Below are 17725 nucleotides of genomic sequence, written 5' to 3' on the forward strand. Positions count from 1 at the left end.
GCTGCAGGGGCATTTTTACACTCAGAAAGCCAAACCTTAAATTGAAATCTATAGAAAGAGCCGACTAACAGCAATTCATATTGTACAGAGACAGGACAAAAAAGCAAAGGAAATGAGTCACTGAGAACATAATGTGTGGAGTCATTGACTTTTTGGTGAAAATAAAAAAAAAATACATTGCCAATATATTTTTTAGGTTGTGTGAGAACAACTTTATGGATCGTAAATGAATATTTCACACTTCTGTTCATAAAAGCAGAAGAGCCCATTTAAATAGATGGATTTAATTTCCTTTAATGAACCTTTAAGCAAAGTCTATGCATTTTCAATGGGTAGAGTTAGGAATTACCATAATGTATAGTATGATATAGTTATTGATACGATATAGTGTTATAATAGTAATGGTAATTGTGTGGTAATGGTTATGAAATACCCAGATCTTGCTGTTTAACATTTGGAGTGCTGATCCAAAGCTAAAGAATTTGAACATCCTCCTCCATGTTCAATATTTCACCCATTTTGTGCAATGAACTGGCAAAAACAGATCCTTATATGAAGCAGCCTTCACTGTGCTTGGCAGTAGGTACAGGGTTACAAATCATAAAGAAATGAGCTTAGGTGGATCCAAGGTTGTTTCTCTCTGTACTCTTGGTTCTTCCTTAACTCTATGATCTGCATATTTTTAGCTTAATTGGTTTTTCTAATTTGCACTTGTGTCTGAATGTGTGAAAATATGGTCGCCTGCTTGTGTGTATCTTTGTGTTCTTCTGTGAGCACCTTATATTTTCAAGTGGGGATGAATGGCTGGATGGTATATTACTAATTTGCCGAGACAAAATTCAAATAAGACTAATAAAAATGCAGTTCAAGATGAACAAGGCTCAGAAAAGTTTTACATCACATTCATTGGCAGCATTGTGAGGTTTTACGTTGACATTTTTATAATTCAGTATACAAATGCCTGGTGATTAAATAAATGTACACAAGTTGTAACAATGTCACATTACAATTAGAATCAAATCAAAATGAGAAGCAATTTCAAACAAAAATGTGACTGACAGCCAACAAGCTAGGCACCTCTGTAATTAATAAGTTTCTTTCATGTCGGTAAAACTCACGGTCCAAGACCTGAATTTGATCTAATTACACCTCGTGTCTTGGAAGAACGTCTGGAACGTCTCCAGGTCTGCAGCACTCAGAAAATTACTCATAAGCTGCACTTTGCGCTCAGCTCGCTGATGAGCTCCGTTCACACGTTATTAGTTTGCTGATGGCGTGACGGGAGAGGGTCTAATCACAGACTGTAATGAACTATCACTTTGGGATTAGACGCTTTAAAGTGTGAGACGAGCAGCAGCAGAGAAATTCAGCTCTGTCCAACCAGATCACAAAATTGTCCAAAGTTGGCATTCCTCACATGGTGAGGCATATCAGACAAAGAACCGCATCAAACTCACTCTCTAAATGAAGGGTCCTTGGATGGGGTTCTTACTTTTTTATTTTTCCAAGTTTCAGTTTCATGTTCAGGGCTTTCCCCTAACACGTTGCTGAGCCTCAGCGGGTTCTGGTCCTCTGGTCGGCATGGGCAGCCGACCAGAGGACCAATATGGTTTTGTGTTTTTAAAAAATGTGTTGAAAGTTGGAAGAAAATGTGAATTATGACAATGTAATTATTGACAATACTTAAACACCAATTATAGTCTTAAAATGGCAAACACAAAAAGCACAATTAAAACAAATGAACATCTATTATTTATACTTCAGTTGGATTATAATAAAGTGGATTTTAAAACCTGCCATCTAATTCTGGTCACATTTAAAAGTGAACTAAATTAAGAAATACGAAAAAAAAATGCCAATAAAGAGTATGCTAAATTAAATATCCTTAAAATGTGATTTATTGAATAAAGCTTCTTGTGTTGTCCTCGTTTTAAATCCTACTGTTTTACATAAAGGCTTATAAATGCTTTTGTTGTTGCAAAAATGAGCCCCTTTCCAAATGGTGTATTTCGATTCAAAGATGGCATCCACAATTCATGCCTAGTTTAATGCATCTACTTTAATGAGCTTGACACATGACATGAAAGGTTACGGTCTTAGCGATTATTGGCTTTCAATCATTTATTGAAACCCAATAAAGCTGAAACCCACACAAGCTGAACATTTTTCAATTTTCTTGCGTCATGTCGCTGTGCAAGTCTATGTGTGAGAGCCCAAAACTTCACATGCACAAATATCGCTGGTCGCTTGGCTGGCTGGACGATGACTGTCACCTCATTGACAAGTTACATAGGAAAGTACATTTGAAAGAGAGATATTGCCTCCTGTAGTTCAAGCAACAGCCTGGCAGCCCGCCAGACTCATAATGCACTGAAGGAGACATTTCAAGTTGTTTGGCTAGAATCTTTTCTACAGACTAATTAAAGCATCAAGCTGTAAATGAAGACTTAAACTATGGTTTATGACTAATTTCTCATCGGACCAACTACAATGAAAAAAATTCTTAACAAGATCTACAGTGAAGACCAGAACAAAATATGGATGTTCTGTCTTGCAGGTTGCCAAGTTGGCATATATGAGAACCTCTTTTGAAATGATCAGAAGTATGCCAATCTGTAAAATTCTGTTCTGGGTTATGTCGCAACTGGAAATGCATGTCAGTCTATAAAAGTGGTTTTCCTTAGGGATTTCTGAACCATGACAGTGACATGGCCTCTTAGAAAACCTGCCAACTCGACACATCAGTGTGTCTCCTAGTTTCCACAGTGGAGCACTACAGTTGGAAGAAAATAATCAAGCATTAGGTCTTCGTAATGCAATCTGGAACATCAGCATTACTTTATTAGTGGAAGGCAGGTAAAACAAGGAATTTCTCTTCTTAGGAATAGTGCAAAAAAAATGGATTAGTATTTTACCAAATGCTGAATCCTTCTGAATCAATTCAATGTTTCCAGAAGAATCTTAAGTCTTAAACAGGAGCTAAGCGTGGGTTTAGCTTCCAGTTGGAGCTTGGCAGGTTGATAAATGGCGTTTCTGGGTTAGGGTTTGTTGCCTTTGTTGCTCGGCAGGATTAGATAAGATATCGCCTGGGATCCGTCACTGAGCATCCGAGCGCCAGGGGCTCGGCATAGAGCTGCCCTGAGACGGCGTGGCGCAATGCAGCAGCCAAATGAAAAGTGTCCTAACTAACTTTGTGTGTCGCCAGATGATGGGACTCAAACCGCTTGAGGCTATGAATGCATCTGTGCGTGAAGCCAAAGAGAGAATTCTCTGTGCTCAGCAGTTTTCAGACAACAGCGGTTTTAAATGTGCTTTTTATAAGCGTGTATCAAGGTAAGCAAATGAATTTGAGTGGAAAGTGAGACAGGAGGTGTTTGACGAGGTTTTATTGGTGTGCATGAGTAACTAGGTCCACGTTGTATGTTTCTTTGTAGCAGTGATACTGTCCAAGGACGAGAACTTAAAGTGTGTTTTCTGTTTGTGGAAAAGACTGTTTAGAGTTGACACTTTTTTCTGGCCAAGTCATTGTGCCGATGTGTTTCCACTCTACGGAAACATCCATTACCATTATAAAAAAGAACAAAAAAATTGACTTATTTTTTATTGAAAATGACCATTCAGGTGGTATTAAGCAAACTTCTCAACAAGTCCACATTTCTATATTCATGAAGGTCTTTCTACTGGTTTTTGTTGGGACCTTTCATGCCATGCTTTCATCAGCTTTAATTGTGATGAGGAATCATCACAATTAACAGAAATAAACGCTTCAAAACAGCCTGTTTGTAATGTCTTTTTATGTTGCTTAGTGAGGCGAGTTGCTGAAATTAATAACTTTTTAATAATAATACTCTCATTTCCTAAATAAGAGTATAGTAAGATTGGACATATTCACTGCTCTTCTATCCGCATTAGAGTCCTTTATCATCAGCTGCTGGATAAATGTGCTTTTCCTTTTATTTGTCATGGGACCGGCACTAAACTCGAGTTCAACATTGACTCTGTCGCTGTTGGAAACCGATGATTCATCTTCAGTATAAAGCAACACTGCATTTACACAGAAGTCTGAACTTGCACCGCATCTGGAAAATTTATCACACCCGACCACATGGAGTTCTGCACCGCTCAGGAATCCAGTGGGGTTTGCTAACTGTTGTGCTAACTTGTGTTAGCAATAACAATAACTGTATTTTCCTCTGATATATGCACATCCAAACACTGTATTACATATAGGTCAAATCAAAATCTTAAGACCAGGAACAAAGTTGCATGTGATCACATTTTGCGCTGCTGAATCACAACCAGTGTGTAAGAGCAAGAGCCAGAAAAACTACGGAAGCCTACAATGGACGTTTCACGCATTTTTCTCGATGGTTTTCTCGAGATGACGAGCAAATCTTGTGAAAACAAAGGCTGTTTTGTGCACAACAGCATGCGTTTGAAGGATGGACTCAGGTTTACCAACCTGCAACGAGGTGACAAAAATCAGAGACGTTTCTGTAGTTTTATCATGTGTGATTTAAGAATTGTATCTGCAAATGGAGGTGAACAGTCTATCAACTAAAGTTTTATTTCAATGCCGATTATATGATTAAATTTGGTCATTTTCTCTCAGTTCTGTTTATTTTTCTGTACTTTTTTTAAAATGTGAAGTAGAATAAACCTTTTGTATGAGGGATGATTGAATTTTTTTTAATTATTATTATTTTGTACAGAAGTCACATAAATATTCTCCTTTCTGAAATCTTATGCAAACTCATATCGACCAGCGCAGTTCTCTTACCTGAATGCTTCAAATCTCTAACCAAAGGATTGTCTCTGAGGTGTGCATCACGATATGCTCTGCGAGTTTCTGCGGCATATGGCCACGGAGAAAATATGAAATCAACTTGCTGCTCTGCAGTTCTAAGAGAACTTTTAATGATGTCGCGGAAATGCATAATGGTGCATAACAGGCAGCCAGGTCTGTGTATAATCCCCCCGTCCTATCCCTTCTCTGCGACTGTCAGTCTCGCAGTCTCTCGTCTTTCTCACACGTTTTTTTTCTCCCCTTTGCTCATCTTTTGACGTTCTTATCCAACTGCGCCGAGAGTTTCAAAGTGTGAGTTTTGATAGAGGCTCAGAGTATGAAAGATTCGCCTCTTCTCTTGACATTTCACTATTCACGATGGGCTAGACGTTCTTCTTCTTATGGAAATGCCTGCTAATGATGACATTTTCAAGTCTTTCACTGCATTTTGAGATACAGCTGCAAGTGCAGACCAAGTGTCCAATCTATTTATTTATTTTTATTTATTTGTTCTTTTTTTTTGTATACCAACTTTCCCATGAGAAGCGACCCTATTCCGTCCCAACTCTTTGGTCTTTTCTCATAAAAAGTCAAGCTAATATTGTTTATGGCCACTTCACTTTGATGGCAATTCCCACCGTGTTGTTGTGATTGAGGTTATTATAAGCGAATGCTAACCTTATAATAACCCTCTTCTGATAGGATTTTAGCAATCAGCAGAACTATGTTGAATCAGCAGTCTCTGCGCTGCGGAGAAACGATTTTCCAGTAGTTGTTCAGTCGTGGCCTGCTGACACTATGTGGATATGCCTTCATAAATCACTTCCATAACACAGAGAAATGCAGCAGATGCAGCCATTTGTACACTCACAGAGTTCCCTGGTACATGTTCCAGGACGGGAGACGCATCGGTTTGGGTTCGTCATTCTGAGATCTGGATTATCGAGCAGCCAGTGTTTGATTTGTGAATCCACTTTTTTTCTTTTACTTTGGCCCATGAGTATATATGTTTTATGGTCATATGTAAAAATCAATTTTGTGCTTAAAAAGCTTAATTGCCAATTATTCAGCACTTAAAACTACAGTATGTAACTTTTGCTAAAATATTTTTTTTTACCAACTTGTTCAAACTGCCTCTATGTCATGACAGTATGATATGAGAGATGATCTGTGGAAAAATAAATAAATAAATAAATCTAACTTCTCTTCCTCCCATCTTAATTAAGAAATGCAATACTCCAGGTCAAAAACAGCCTATCAGAGCCAGGAGGAGGGTCTTAGCACTGTCAGTCAACTTTGTGTACACAGCAAGTGAACAAATTACCGATCCAGGAAACCTATTTTTTTAGCCGTCCTGCTAACTGCCCTTAGCATTCTTGGCACGCTCCACTGTGCAGAACTTGCTGTAGCTTGTCAGCGTTAAGACCCTCCTCCTGGCTCTGATTGGTTGTTTCTGACTAAGCGATGTACTTCTGTAAATTCAAAGCCAGGGAAGTAGCTCCGTTCTTTCACAGACTGTTTACCGTCACAACATAGTCATAATTTAAACAAATACATGAAAAATATTATTTCTTATAAAAGTTGCATACTCTTGTTTTGAAGTCAGTGGGCCCAAAAGAATACCTAATTGTGATAGTTGAAGATAAAGTTGAACATTTCAAAAAAGTCATTCTGCCTCCAGCCACGTTCAATAATAGTCATAATCAATCAATTACACACCGATGAGTCTCATTTGTCAGAGTCTAAACTTTAGAAAATCACAACCAGAAAGCCGGTATAAAACTTTTCAGTAAAAGCACATTTCTGTTATAAAAATTAAATTTTTGTTTTACTGGTCTTATGTAATATACTTATTTTAAATTTTCCATTGACTGTAAGTGGAAAATTATCATAATGAACAGAAATAAAGGCTTTCAGACATCAATCTGTGTGTAGTTTGTCTAGATAATGGATTTCACTTAGTGATAAAGATCATGCAATAAATTGGCTTTCCAATGATATTCTCATTTATAGAATATGTCCACACCATGACACTGCCACCACCAGGCTTGGTTCAGTAGTCTCATAACAGCAATCCATTCTCTGAAGCTGCACCAACATTTCTGATATTAGTATATTTCTGTGTTTCTGATGCCAATTATTGAGCAAAGATCAACCGATAAATCTTTTATTCTCCTTAAATCTGTTTTACATTCTTCCTTTTTTCTGGTTTAAGCAAACAAACGGTCTCAACCAAAAGAAACTAGTGATGTTAAATATGTAACTTTAGCGCAGATGAAATTCTCCATATGCTTGGGCTGCACTAGATGAAAATCTGTAAGTGCAGTTGCATGTACAGAGACCTGCAGGCTTTCTCGCGTCAGGTCCTCCCAGATGGACTCCCAGTTTACGACTGTCTGTAAGAGCAAATCCTTACATTCGATTCAAAGAGTGAAATAGAGAAGAGCCATAATTCTCACTTTCTTGACATTAACAGGTGAAGATAATTTTGAAAAGAAGCGTACGAAGAGACGTTTGAAAAATGTACATGTCGAATCCAGCTTTGTGAACATGTGGCAGGCATTTGCATTTTTTTCATTATTCATTAATTTGACTATTCTCATACAATTTGGTCAATCTTCTTCAAGCACTGTAAAATACAGTGGATAAAAAAAAAACTAAAAAAACTGCAACAACATTTTTTTCAGTACAGCACATTCAAACAACACGAAAGAACAGAAACGAAAGACATCACACATGGGTGGAGAGACGCCTACTTATTAACACCTCGGGACATTTGATGCGAACGCAGGTTGATTCCTTCGACGAGATCAAAACTCTAAACAACGTGAGCTGAGCTTCGTCAGGTTTCGAAGCACCCTGTGCGGTTATCGTGTTGGAAACCCAACCATCCTTAAGAGAAGCAGAGTGCCAGCGGCGGGCGGGTTTAGATGAAAAGCGATGAATGCACACTACGTTAACCACGGGCCTCATGCCTTCCAGAGATCCACTGAGTACAAATGAAGGGCAGCAGCCCACGATTTCATATATTAACAGCTGCTCTGACGCAGAGGGAGCCGCTAAACAAGCCAGTGCTTAGTGTGGGATCTCCCATGTTTATGCGGACACACACACACGCAAACACACACAGCGACTTGCTTGATTGCGTGTGTGTCATAATGGCTGTGAGGGTTTACCCACTGCAGGAGATTGTCCAGCTGCTCTGGGCTTTCTGTGTGAATGTTTCACTTCAGTTTATTTTTTTTTTCTTGACTCAAACGTCACAGGTTTTGCATGTACTTCTGATGCTCCGAGTTAAAATAATAGTTTCGTTTAATCATGGTTTAGAAGATCGAGATTTTCTTTTTTTTCTCCTAGAGATAAAAAGAATAGAAGAAAACTTATTTTATAACCAAAACCTCTTCCTGGGCCTGATACATTGAAACAAAATTAACCTTCTCGGGACATTAACACCCGAGAAGGTGTTAAGTTAGAAAACCTGGAAAACAATCTGCCTTGTAATATTTTATAATTATTGCCTTAAAACAAAATCCTATGTCTAGCTGAAAAGTAACATGCAAGTTACTTTTGCCTTCTTTCAAGTGAACTATGATATTTTTACTGTTGTGAGGATGAATGCAGATAAAAGTAACACACAACTATGTTGCTTCAATTGCACATCCATTCATTCAAAAGGCAAAACCAGAACAACAGTAGTGATTTCAGACCAACATGCATAATTGTAAAGTGGGAGTCACACGTAGTGTTTCAAATGGTTTAAGTAGCTAATCGCCAGTTTGGTGATTTCACTTTTCTGTGTGGGAAATGTGGCTACTTGTGACGTCAGGCTGACAGACTGGGAAAAAGAATGCAATCACCCGCTTTTCTACATTTTCCACCTGGTCTAATATTCAGATCAATCGTCAAATACGATGAAATATTTAATAATGCACACAGGAGCCAAAGTTTGTTGCATTTTAAACCATGGCTCCTACAGCGACAAATAAGTCAAATTAAATTATTAGTCAATATAAAGGAGAAATTTGTTTTGTTCTCGCTTGCATCTCTACAGAACCGACAGAAACCAAACTGTTGATAGATGTATATGCAGAGATAATATATATATATATTTTACATATCCAAACATCAGCGTCTCGGCTTTAAGACACATGGTATTGAATCCGGTGACATCGACGGTCACTCTGCTCACCAAATGCCCCAACCAGACCCCACATTTTTTTTGCGTCTTCAATATTTGCTATATCAAAGCAAATATACTCAGCAAATACAGACTCATTCCATAAATTAGAATATGACTGAAAAGTCCCTTGCTAGCAGTTCCATCACCAAGTGAAAGACATTATAGAGATGAATTAGATGTCTTAACATACTTATATTTTGTAGTACGCTTAATACCTGCTAAAAGGTTATATTAGTCTGACAAGTCTGATCAGGACGTATATCCTAATTTATTGATTCACATGAGCAAACATAAAACTCATTCCTGGACAAACACCTGTTCAAACGGCGAACAGCCACAAGAACCTGCCGGGAAACACACACCTGGTCAGCTGACGGAGAAGTTTGGTGGAGTCTTCTGTCACTTTCCTCCCTCCCCCTCCCCCACTCCCACCCAGCCTCTTTTGTTCCACTTCCAGCGTTTCCACTGCGGGGCTTCGCGGAGCGGCGCCACGGTGCGCGAGCGGAACGCGTCACTTCCACGAGGGAGCATCAATCACCGCGGCGGGAGTCGCGCGCGACCCACAAATTAGTTTCCGGGTGTCGCTGTCCCGCTGCCCCGGGGAATCAATCCGCCGAGGACGCCGCACCACGACCACACGGAGCTGATGTCCTGCGGTGGTTACCGGACACGGAGAAGCTCGTGCGTGGACCGGTTCGGCGAAACCCCCCTTTTCTCCTCCTCCCCCCATCCCATTGAGCAGCATTATTCGTGGAAACTTTGACGGGTTCGATAACCGACAGATGAAATGCGTGGCACGTCCTAAAAAAAAAAAAACACTGAGTGTGTGGGGAAAAAACAAACAAACAAAAAACACGAAAGCGCGAGAAAAGTTCAAACCAACTTTCCCGTCAATCACCACAAACCACTATCCTCCTAATTCTTACAGCCGCGTTCAAATGAGAAGTTAGCTTCAAATTAGGAGAGGCTAAATCCAGGTGGATGTGTTTATGGAACAAAAAATACAGCTTGGAGGGGAGAGAAAACGGATATGCGGATATTAATAATATTAATAATGATTATAAAAATTTTTTTAAAAAGCTGAAGCGTTTTTACTTACCAATTCCGCGGGAGCCAGAAAGCATCGCAGCGAGCCCGACGAGTCCGACGGCTCCGTCCCCCGGTTCGCGTCTCACTCACGCGGATGCGGAGGGAGCAGACATCGCAGCCGGGATCTCTGCTCTCTGTTCCTGTGCGATGCAGCGGATTTTTCTGCTGCAGTCCAAGAAAACAGAGAGAGGCTGCGGGGGAAGCGTGAGTGGCGACGGGAGGGAGAGGAGAGGAGAGAGGGAGGCAGGGAGCTGTAGTTTGTGGCGGACAGACTGAGATCAGTATCAGCAGCTCCGCATCCCTTTAATGCACTTTAACACCCGCCGACAAAAGTCGCGAGATGATTCGGGTTGCAAAGCTCGAGGAGGAGAGAAACGGTGCGGATGTTGGCAAGAAGTTTCCTGTAACTTTCCCTGAAAATCTATGGACCAAGATGATAATAATAATAATAATAATAATAATAATAATAATAATAATAATAATAATAATAATAATAATAGTAAAAGAATTTGCTTTTCTGGTTCTACTTTTTATTTATTTCTTCTTTGGGCTTAAGGTCAGCAGAATTAGCTGAACAGCCATTGGTAGGTTGAGTTGTAGGCTACCATCTGTGACATTTAACAATGACCAGTTCTTGACTCAAGACTTTTTTTTTTTTTCATAACCTGGCCCTAAGTTAAAGGGGCTGCATTATGTATTTTCCACACACACACACACACTGCACCATTTTATAACACAAACAATAAACTATTACCTTCAGTTATTAATAAAAAAAAATGCTATAAATATAAAATATGACCTAAAAGATTTCGTTATTTATCGCCTTGAAATTGGACCTGTGTCTCTTTAAGATCCTCTGGCACTTTTCCGAAACTCCGCCCTCAGGAAGTCACGACAGCGTCGCTCCTCTGTTAACCCTTTAGAAACACCTTTTGCCTGCTGAGGAGCAGTTTGCATAGTGAGCTCAGCAGGTGGCAGGAAGCTGATGGCTGCTGTGTGAGGTGGGAACTTGATTAGAAGAGATTAAAGGATTTCCCAAACACGCAGAGAAGAATCACAGAGACACTCCAGGTATGTTTTTGATACTTGTGACGTTCATCTCCAAGATTTTGATTCAACTTAATACTGTCCCTTTAATAGATACATAGCGTTTTGTGGTAAAAAAAAAAAAAAAAAAAAACAACTGTGGCGGAAATGAATGAGTGCTTCATAGAGAAAAGCTATAAACTGGGATCTTAAACTATTCTGGTGAGTTCCTGTTAGTCATCTGTGCCAACCAACGTTTCCTGAAGCAGAATACATATTTCTGTCAAACACTGAAAACACATGCATTTGAATCACTGCAGTCCAGCCACCGGACGATGCTGGACATCTGGACACGGAGCATCCCGTTCTTCATCCTGCTGAAGCTGTTCTGGCCTGATGCTGCTTTGGTTGCAGATGCTTCCCTCTCTAACAGCCTCCTAAATCCAAGCATGAGGAGGAAAATCCAATCAGTTTTGGTCAGCGTGTCGCTAGGATGAGTAAACTGGAGCTGCTGCTTATGGGGGGAAAATGCAGAAACTTTTCTTTCGTAATCGTTATGCGACGACACGATCTTCTGCCAAAACTCCCATCAAGACGAGTTATTGTGGAACAATTAAAAAAAGACTGGTTCTGAGTTGTTTAGTTGGATGAGTAGTTATATGGAGTTGAATTGATTTCTATTTATGTGCTCCAGAGAGCAAATAATTCAGTGCATTAATCAGATAGATGCTATATTTACCTTGGTGCCTCTGTGTGAGCAGCATACCTGGGCATGACGCTGAACTAACACCCACTGACGTCTTTTTTCTTTTTTGAGAAAGAGAGGGAATAAAAAAGAGCTCTCGGTGAACGTTGCATTTTAGATGCAGCGTTCAGAAGTTGTCCTGACAGTTTCCTACTTTACAATAAATGCTGTTATTAAAACACTTGTTGTGCAGTTCCCGACGAGACGAAATGAAACAGTTCATTTTCTGCCACGCATTCAAAGACTGTCTTTTTTCTGTATTTTTTGGTGATTTGATTTTCTTTGTTGGTTTCAATAGTGCGTGTCTAGTGGGAGCAAAGTTGTGCCGCAATGCATCAGGATGGGATGTGTAAAGTGTATAATCCATTGAGATCAATCCTTGGGGAATTGATCTCAATGGACTGAGTGTGAATTTAGGAGTCTGATCATTTTTAGTCAGATCAGTCAGAAAGTTGGTCATACCTCTAGCCTCACTTCCAGTTTCAGGAATCTGACATCTTTTTTTCTGTGCATAGGGCACAACATGTTATTATTTGTGTTATTGTTGCTGCCATATTCAATAAATCATCCTTTGAAAATCGACAACCTTTAATTAGACATTAAGCATACTTTTCATTAAGGCTGCATTTCTGTATTCATTTTTTTGGGGGGTGTGATGTAATAGTCAATTTTTAAAGGTCATGTTTTTATTATTTGTCAGAGGAAAATCTGACAGATAATCATTCAAGGAAATGATGTGTGCTTATATAATTTGCTTCACTAAAGGATGAAGTCCCTGAAACAAAATGGGGATTTCAACAATGAATTGATGAACGGGTATGTATTTTCATCCTTCTTGTCCAACATCAGTGCCTGACTCCATGAATGCTCTGCTGGATGAGGGTCAAATACTCACACAGACACACTCGCAACATTGCATGCAGACAACTGCCACAGTTTGCTTGTAAGAAAAATGTTCCTGCACTAACAAGTTGGTGTTGGAATAGTAGTTGTTGCTATTGTTATACTTCCATTGAGCTCCAGACAGGGATGTGTGGGTATCTTTAAGTAAAAGAGACATAATGGATAGATGTCCCCCAAGTAAAAAAGAACACTAAAATTCCAGTTATGTAACTCTCAGATACAGTGACAAAAGCAAAGCTGTTTAGCTTAGCCTCAGTTTGATGCTATTGCGTAGCCACCTTCTCGGCTCCTACAGCATATCCAGCCTTTCAGAAACGAGTGTGATAATGCGGCCAGGCACTGAGATAACCTGGGTGTTGTTGGGGAGCAAGATAAATGGCCTCCCGATGAGCCTATCTGCTTACTGCAAGGTTAATTACCTTTCTAGAAGCCGTGTCAAGGGCTGTTAGCATTTGAGGAGAACTTCAGAAACAAAAGTTTGTATCATGAGTTTTGTCAGACACCACTTCAGAGGTTTTTAGTTCACTCATATGAACTTTTGTTCTCTTTATCTACTTGTCAAACCTGCCATGAATACGGTCAATAAATGTGCAGAAACGCACATCACTTAACCGAACCGTACCAAATTCCACTGCACATCTACATGGTAAGATTCTCATAGTCAAGCTAGCATAGCTAGCCTACTCCCATCTCCCTCGCTATATTTCTTAATTCAAACTTTTCATTGACCTCAGAGATGCAACACCCTGGGACCTTGTTATTTTGTTTGGTAAGGCACTGGAGAACATTTCCCATTGTCCTGTGATCTTTATGAATCAGATTGGCAAAAGCTCAAGCAAATATATTTACCATCCAACCTTTTGCAAATGCCAAAGACTCAAGACATACTCAAGTAATACTGTTTTTTCTGTTGTTCTGGCGCTGAAAGAATCCAGCTTTCAACGCTGGATTGGAAACTGGACTCTTTAAATCCACCTTTCTTCTGGAAAGCTGGATTGAAAGTTTCTTCTGTAAGTGAGGAGCTATTAAAACATGACAGATAACAATCGTTACTTACACATTATTGCACATGGTAGCGCACCAGACAAAGGCTACCCTGCAGGAAACAAGGATGAACAATTAAAACACTAGGTCATGCCAATAAAAAACTACAAAAAAAAAAAATGTGCATTGAAAAATATAACTAACCAAAACAGTTTCCAGTCATTTTATTTTCCATTTTGGATATGGTATTTGGATAGTTTGTCCAAATACCAATGAGTCTGATTAGTGGTTAGTGAGAGGCTTTTATCAAAAGTGTGCACACGTGTTAACAAACTGTACTGGCGTGACAGGAAAAAAAAATGAAATAAATTCTGTGAAATGGTTGGAGGAAGATTCAACTCTCTATGAAGAGAGGGCAGGTTTCTCAGGTTCATGGTCCGTCGGGTGAGAACACTGTTATGGTAATGTAAAAGAACTTCCTGAGAAATGAACAATGAACACTGACTCATTTTATCCGGAAGGTTCTGAACTATCCTGTTGTTAGATATTGTGCGAGGATACAAAGAAGTCTGACTCAAGATAAAACAGAGAAAAGTGAAACGTTAGTTTGGAGGAACACAATTTCTGCAGACTCACGTTTCCTGCAGGAACGTAGTAAGCCAACGCATTATTTACAATGGGAAAAAAGAGAAAAGTTTACATTTCATATTGTGTGTTTCACAGTTTTTATGTTTATGTATATAACTGTTGCACTTTTTTTGTTGCCAAAATTGTTCACATTGTTGGCAACACTCTTGTAAACAGTAAATGAATAATATAAAAGATCCTACTGCTACTTTCTTGGCATTTGATTTTTTAGAGCTACCTGATATTTGTGTTGAAATTTCGGATTTTTATTTCTCATTCTGCTTCTACATATTTTTATAGTCAATATTTATGACTACAACAAATTCAACTTTGTTGCTGTTGCTCAGAAGTTTCCACCATTTGGGACAATAAAATATATTTCTATTTACTGAAAAACATCAATACAGCTCTCCTCAGACTCCAAAAATCCATACAAAGCTAAAAAAATCTACACTTTTTTTGGTTGCATATTCAGTACATGTCACATTCTGTCTTTTGCTCAACTCAACGCTTTTGCTGTTTGAGTCGAGTTTCAGAAAAATCAACACACAATTGGGTTCAGCTTTTGATTAGACGTTTTCTTTAAAATCGGCAGGTGTATGTTACTTATTAAAGTGCTGCTGTCGTTTTCAGTGTGAACACGGTCACGGAAAAATCTTCCAGATTCTTGTCAACTGGTGATCAGGTTACGTTTTGGTGGTGGATTCAACTGGATAGACTATAAGCTCATAGAAATGTCACGGCAGCATCACTCCACGCGTCGTTCATGACATTTTTTCTCATTCAGCTTCATGTCAAGTTTGGAGAATGCTGATGGTTCTGTATGTCAGGGGATGTTGCCCTCCGCGCCTTGTAATTCCCCCTGATATCTTCAACAACCGTGGCACAAATTGCAGAGGCCCGCTTTTTTAGGGTACAGTATCTGAGTCGTGGTCGGAAACAACTCTGCTCCATCCACACACACACACACACACACACACACCCACACACACACACACACACACACACACACACACACACACACACACACACACACACACACACACACACACACAAACACACACACACACACAACCACACACACACACACACGCATGCAGGAGGTGGGCATAGCGTCCCATATTGCATGCTATAATTTGTCATCTTCTATTAGGACGGTGGATAATAGATGGATAGTGACAGTGATGCTAATTGCTTTTTCCCGCTTTGTCAGCCAGAGGTTGGACGAAGAGACGGCAGAAGTAGGAGGCAGGGAAACAAGTAAAGGAGAGAGAAAGTTTAACCACACCTGAGCTTTTCCACGCCGATTCAAAATGACGCCGCTATAAGTAATGCCTTCTTTACATCGTCTTTTGCCCATATTTTCTGTTTTTAAATGAGTGGTTTTTGCACTATGCTGCAGGTCCCAGTAATGGGACCTCATTTCTGAATGAGTGTAAAGTATCTCATTAATTAAACTAATGTTAGCAGAATTACTATTAAGATGCACTGCCTAAAGACAATCAGCCCCTTGGATGCTTTATCCTTTTTGTAGCTTTTGCAAATCAATCATGATCAACATAATTCAGCTTTTTTGGGGGGGCAAAACATTTCTCTCTATATATACTTAAAAAAAATGTATATATATATATATATGCAGCATTGAGAACTACTAGTAACCTAGCTTATTGGTAAGCTAGCAAAACAATAAATTGGTTAGGCCTTAGTTAGTAAAATCATTGATAAGCTAGTAAACTAGTTTACCAATAAGCCTATTGGTAAGTAAGATAGCATATAAACTTGGCAAGCTCGCCTACCAATAAGTTAGCAAAGTTAGTATAAAAAAGTATGAAAACATTTTTCAACAATAATTAGAAAGTATTATTAACTATCTTAATTGGAGACATTTGTAAAACGCTTTGCATCAAGCCTAACTTCCTTTTTTCCAAAGTTTTACTTCTTCTCACATCTATCACACCTAAGTCTGTGAATTTTAAAATTCAATGGGTTTAACCACTGTGATGGTGAAAGGTCATTTTAATAGAATCACCTGCCAACAACTGAATAAAACCAATTTCACAGTTAGGCAATATTCAGCGAAACGTACTCATCAGATCTGCACACCTAAGGGTGAATTATTCAGCACAGAGAGACAGCAGAACTATGAAATATTGACTTCCCATCGGAGGAATTTGCCTTTGATTTATAGTCCGGGGCAATCCCGAGGTGTTACAAAAGAAGCACGAAAGACAGTTGAAGAAACTCGACAAGCATTGCTCATTGGAAAACAAACCGAAGAAGGTCAGCGCAAATGGAAGGCATTTGTCAATCTGCTACAGATTTTCCTGTCTGGTGCTGCCTTGTTAAACATGGAACATGGTGATGGTGTGCGGGAGAGTGAATTTGTGCATACATTAAATTCAATCAGCATGACCAGTTTCGCAGAGAAGATCCCATTTAGAAACAGGGGATAATCCTATTATGACAACATTCGTGACATTCGTTAACAACGTCGCAGTCACAGTGATGCACCACCAGCTTAGAGGAACAGGAGACACTCAGTGTCAGTGACTCATTCCTTTGGCAGTGTGAATGGCATTCAGCTTTATCCGACTTTTTCTGAATAGTGAACAAAAACCAGAAGGACACAAACAAAAAGGTGTGATATCAGCATTGTATTTGTTGTCAAAGATACCCTTTATGAAAGTGAGAGTTTGAGACACAATGAAATTTATCACTTTAGTTGTCAGAGTTTAGTGGTTTGATGACGTCCTTTGATTAAACTAATTTATCTTTGGTGTAATTCCAGTACCAAAAAATTTACTTTATACCAGGCGAGTCTCTCTCACCTGAGAATGTGAACCTGTACTTAAGATGGAGTGGGTCCAAAAAGGTACATTTTAAGTGCCTTTAAAGTCAGTGATGGTTCCAAAAAGCAAGTGCTTGCGTTTACAAAGTACCGCAAAAATGCAGAAACTAGAAGCTTAAATGAATGTATCAAACACAGCGACCAGTTAGTGTGGCAGTGCCAGAAAGCAAAAAGTTTCAAAAAGTGACCTTTAAGTTCTGCTATGTAATTGGGGTATTTCATAGAAAGTATTAAACAAAGTAAGATGTTAAACAAAGTAAGATGCCATTAGAAAACAAATCCAGAAAAACTGCGACTAAAATGTGTTTTATTTAATTACATTCTGAGTTTAATAATTGAAGATTAGAAATTAGGAGGAAGTCATAGTTTTATAAAATATATAAGTAATGGCTTTCAGATGTAAAAACAGGCGAAAAATTGAAATGAGTTTCAATCATTTTTGCATTAAATCGTGCCAAAGGGGTTAATGAGATTCCACCATTCATTACATTTTGCTGCACAGAAAGGCCATCTTGAGCTTTCCGCAAGAACACATTA

General features: G+C 39.1%; 1 protein-coding gene across 2 annotated transcripts in view; it reads right to left on the bottom strand.

Annotated features, from left to right (window-relative positions):
- LOC129374175 (synaptic vesicle glycoprotein 2C-like) overlaps window positions 1-10314 on the bottom strand; it is a 41594-nt gene extending 31280 nt beyond the window's left edge. For both annotated transcript variants that reach the window (XM_055052438.1, XM_055052439.1), the window contains exon 1: window positions 10066-10314. The gene's annotated coding sequence lies outside the window, so the exon portion shown is untranslated. The remainder of the gene's footprint in view (window positions 1-10065) is intronic.
- Window positions 10315-17725: the final 7411 nt, after the last annotated feature.

This window comes from Poeciliopsis prolifica, unplaced genomic scaffold (genome assembly GCF_027474105.1).
Source record: "Poeciliopsis prolifica strain line A6 unplaced genomic scaffold, Auburn_PproV2 SCAFFOLD035, whole genome shotgun sequence".
Taxonomy (NCBI): Eukaryota; Metazoa; Chordata; class Actinopteri; order Cyprinodontiformes; family Poeciliidae; genus Poeciliopsis; species Poeciliopsis prolifica.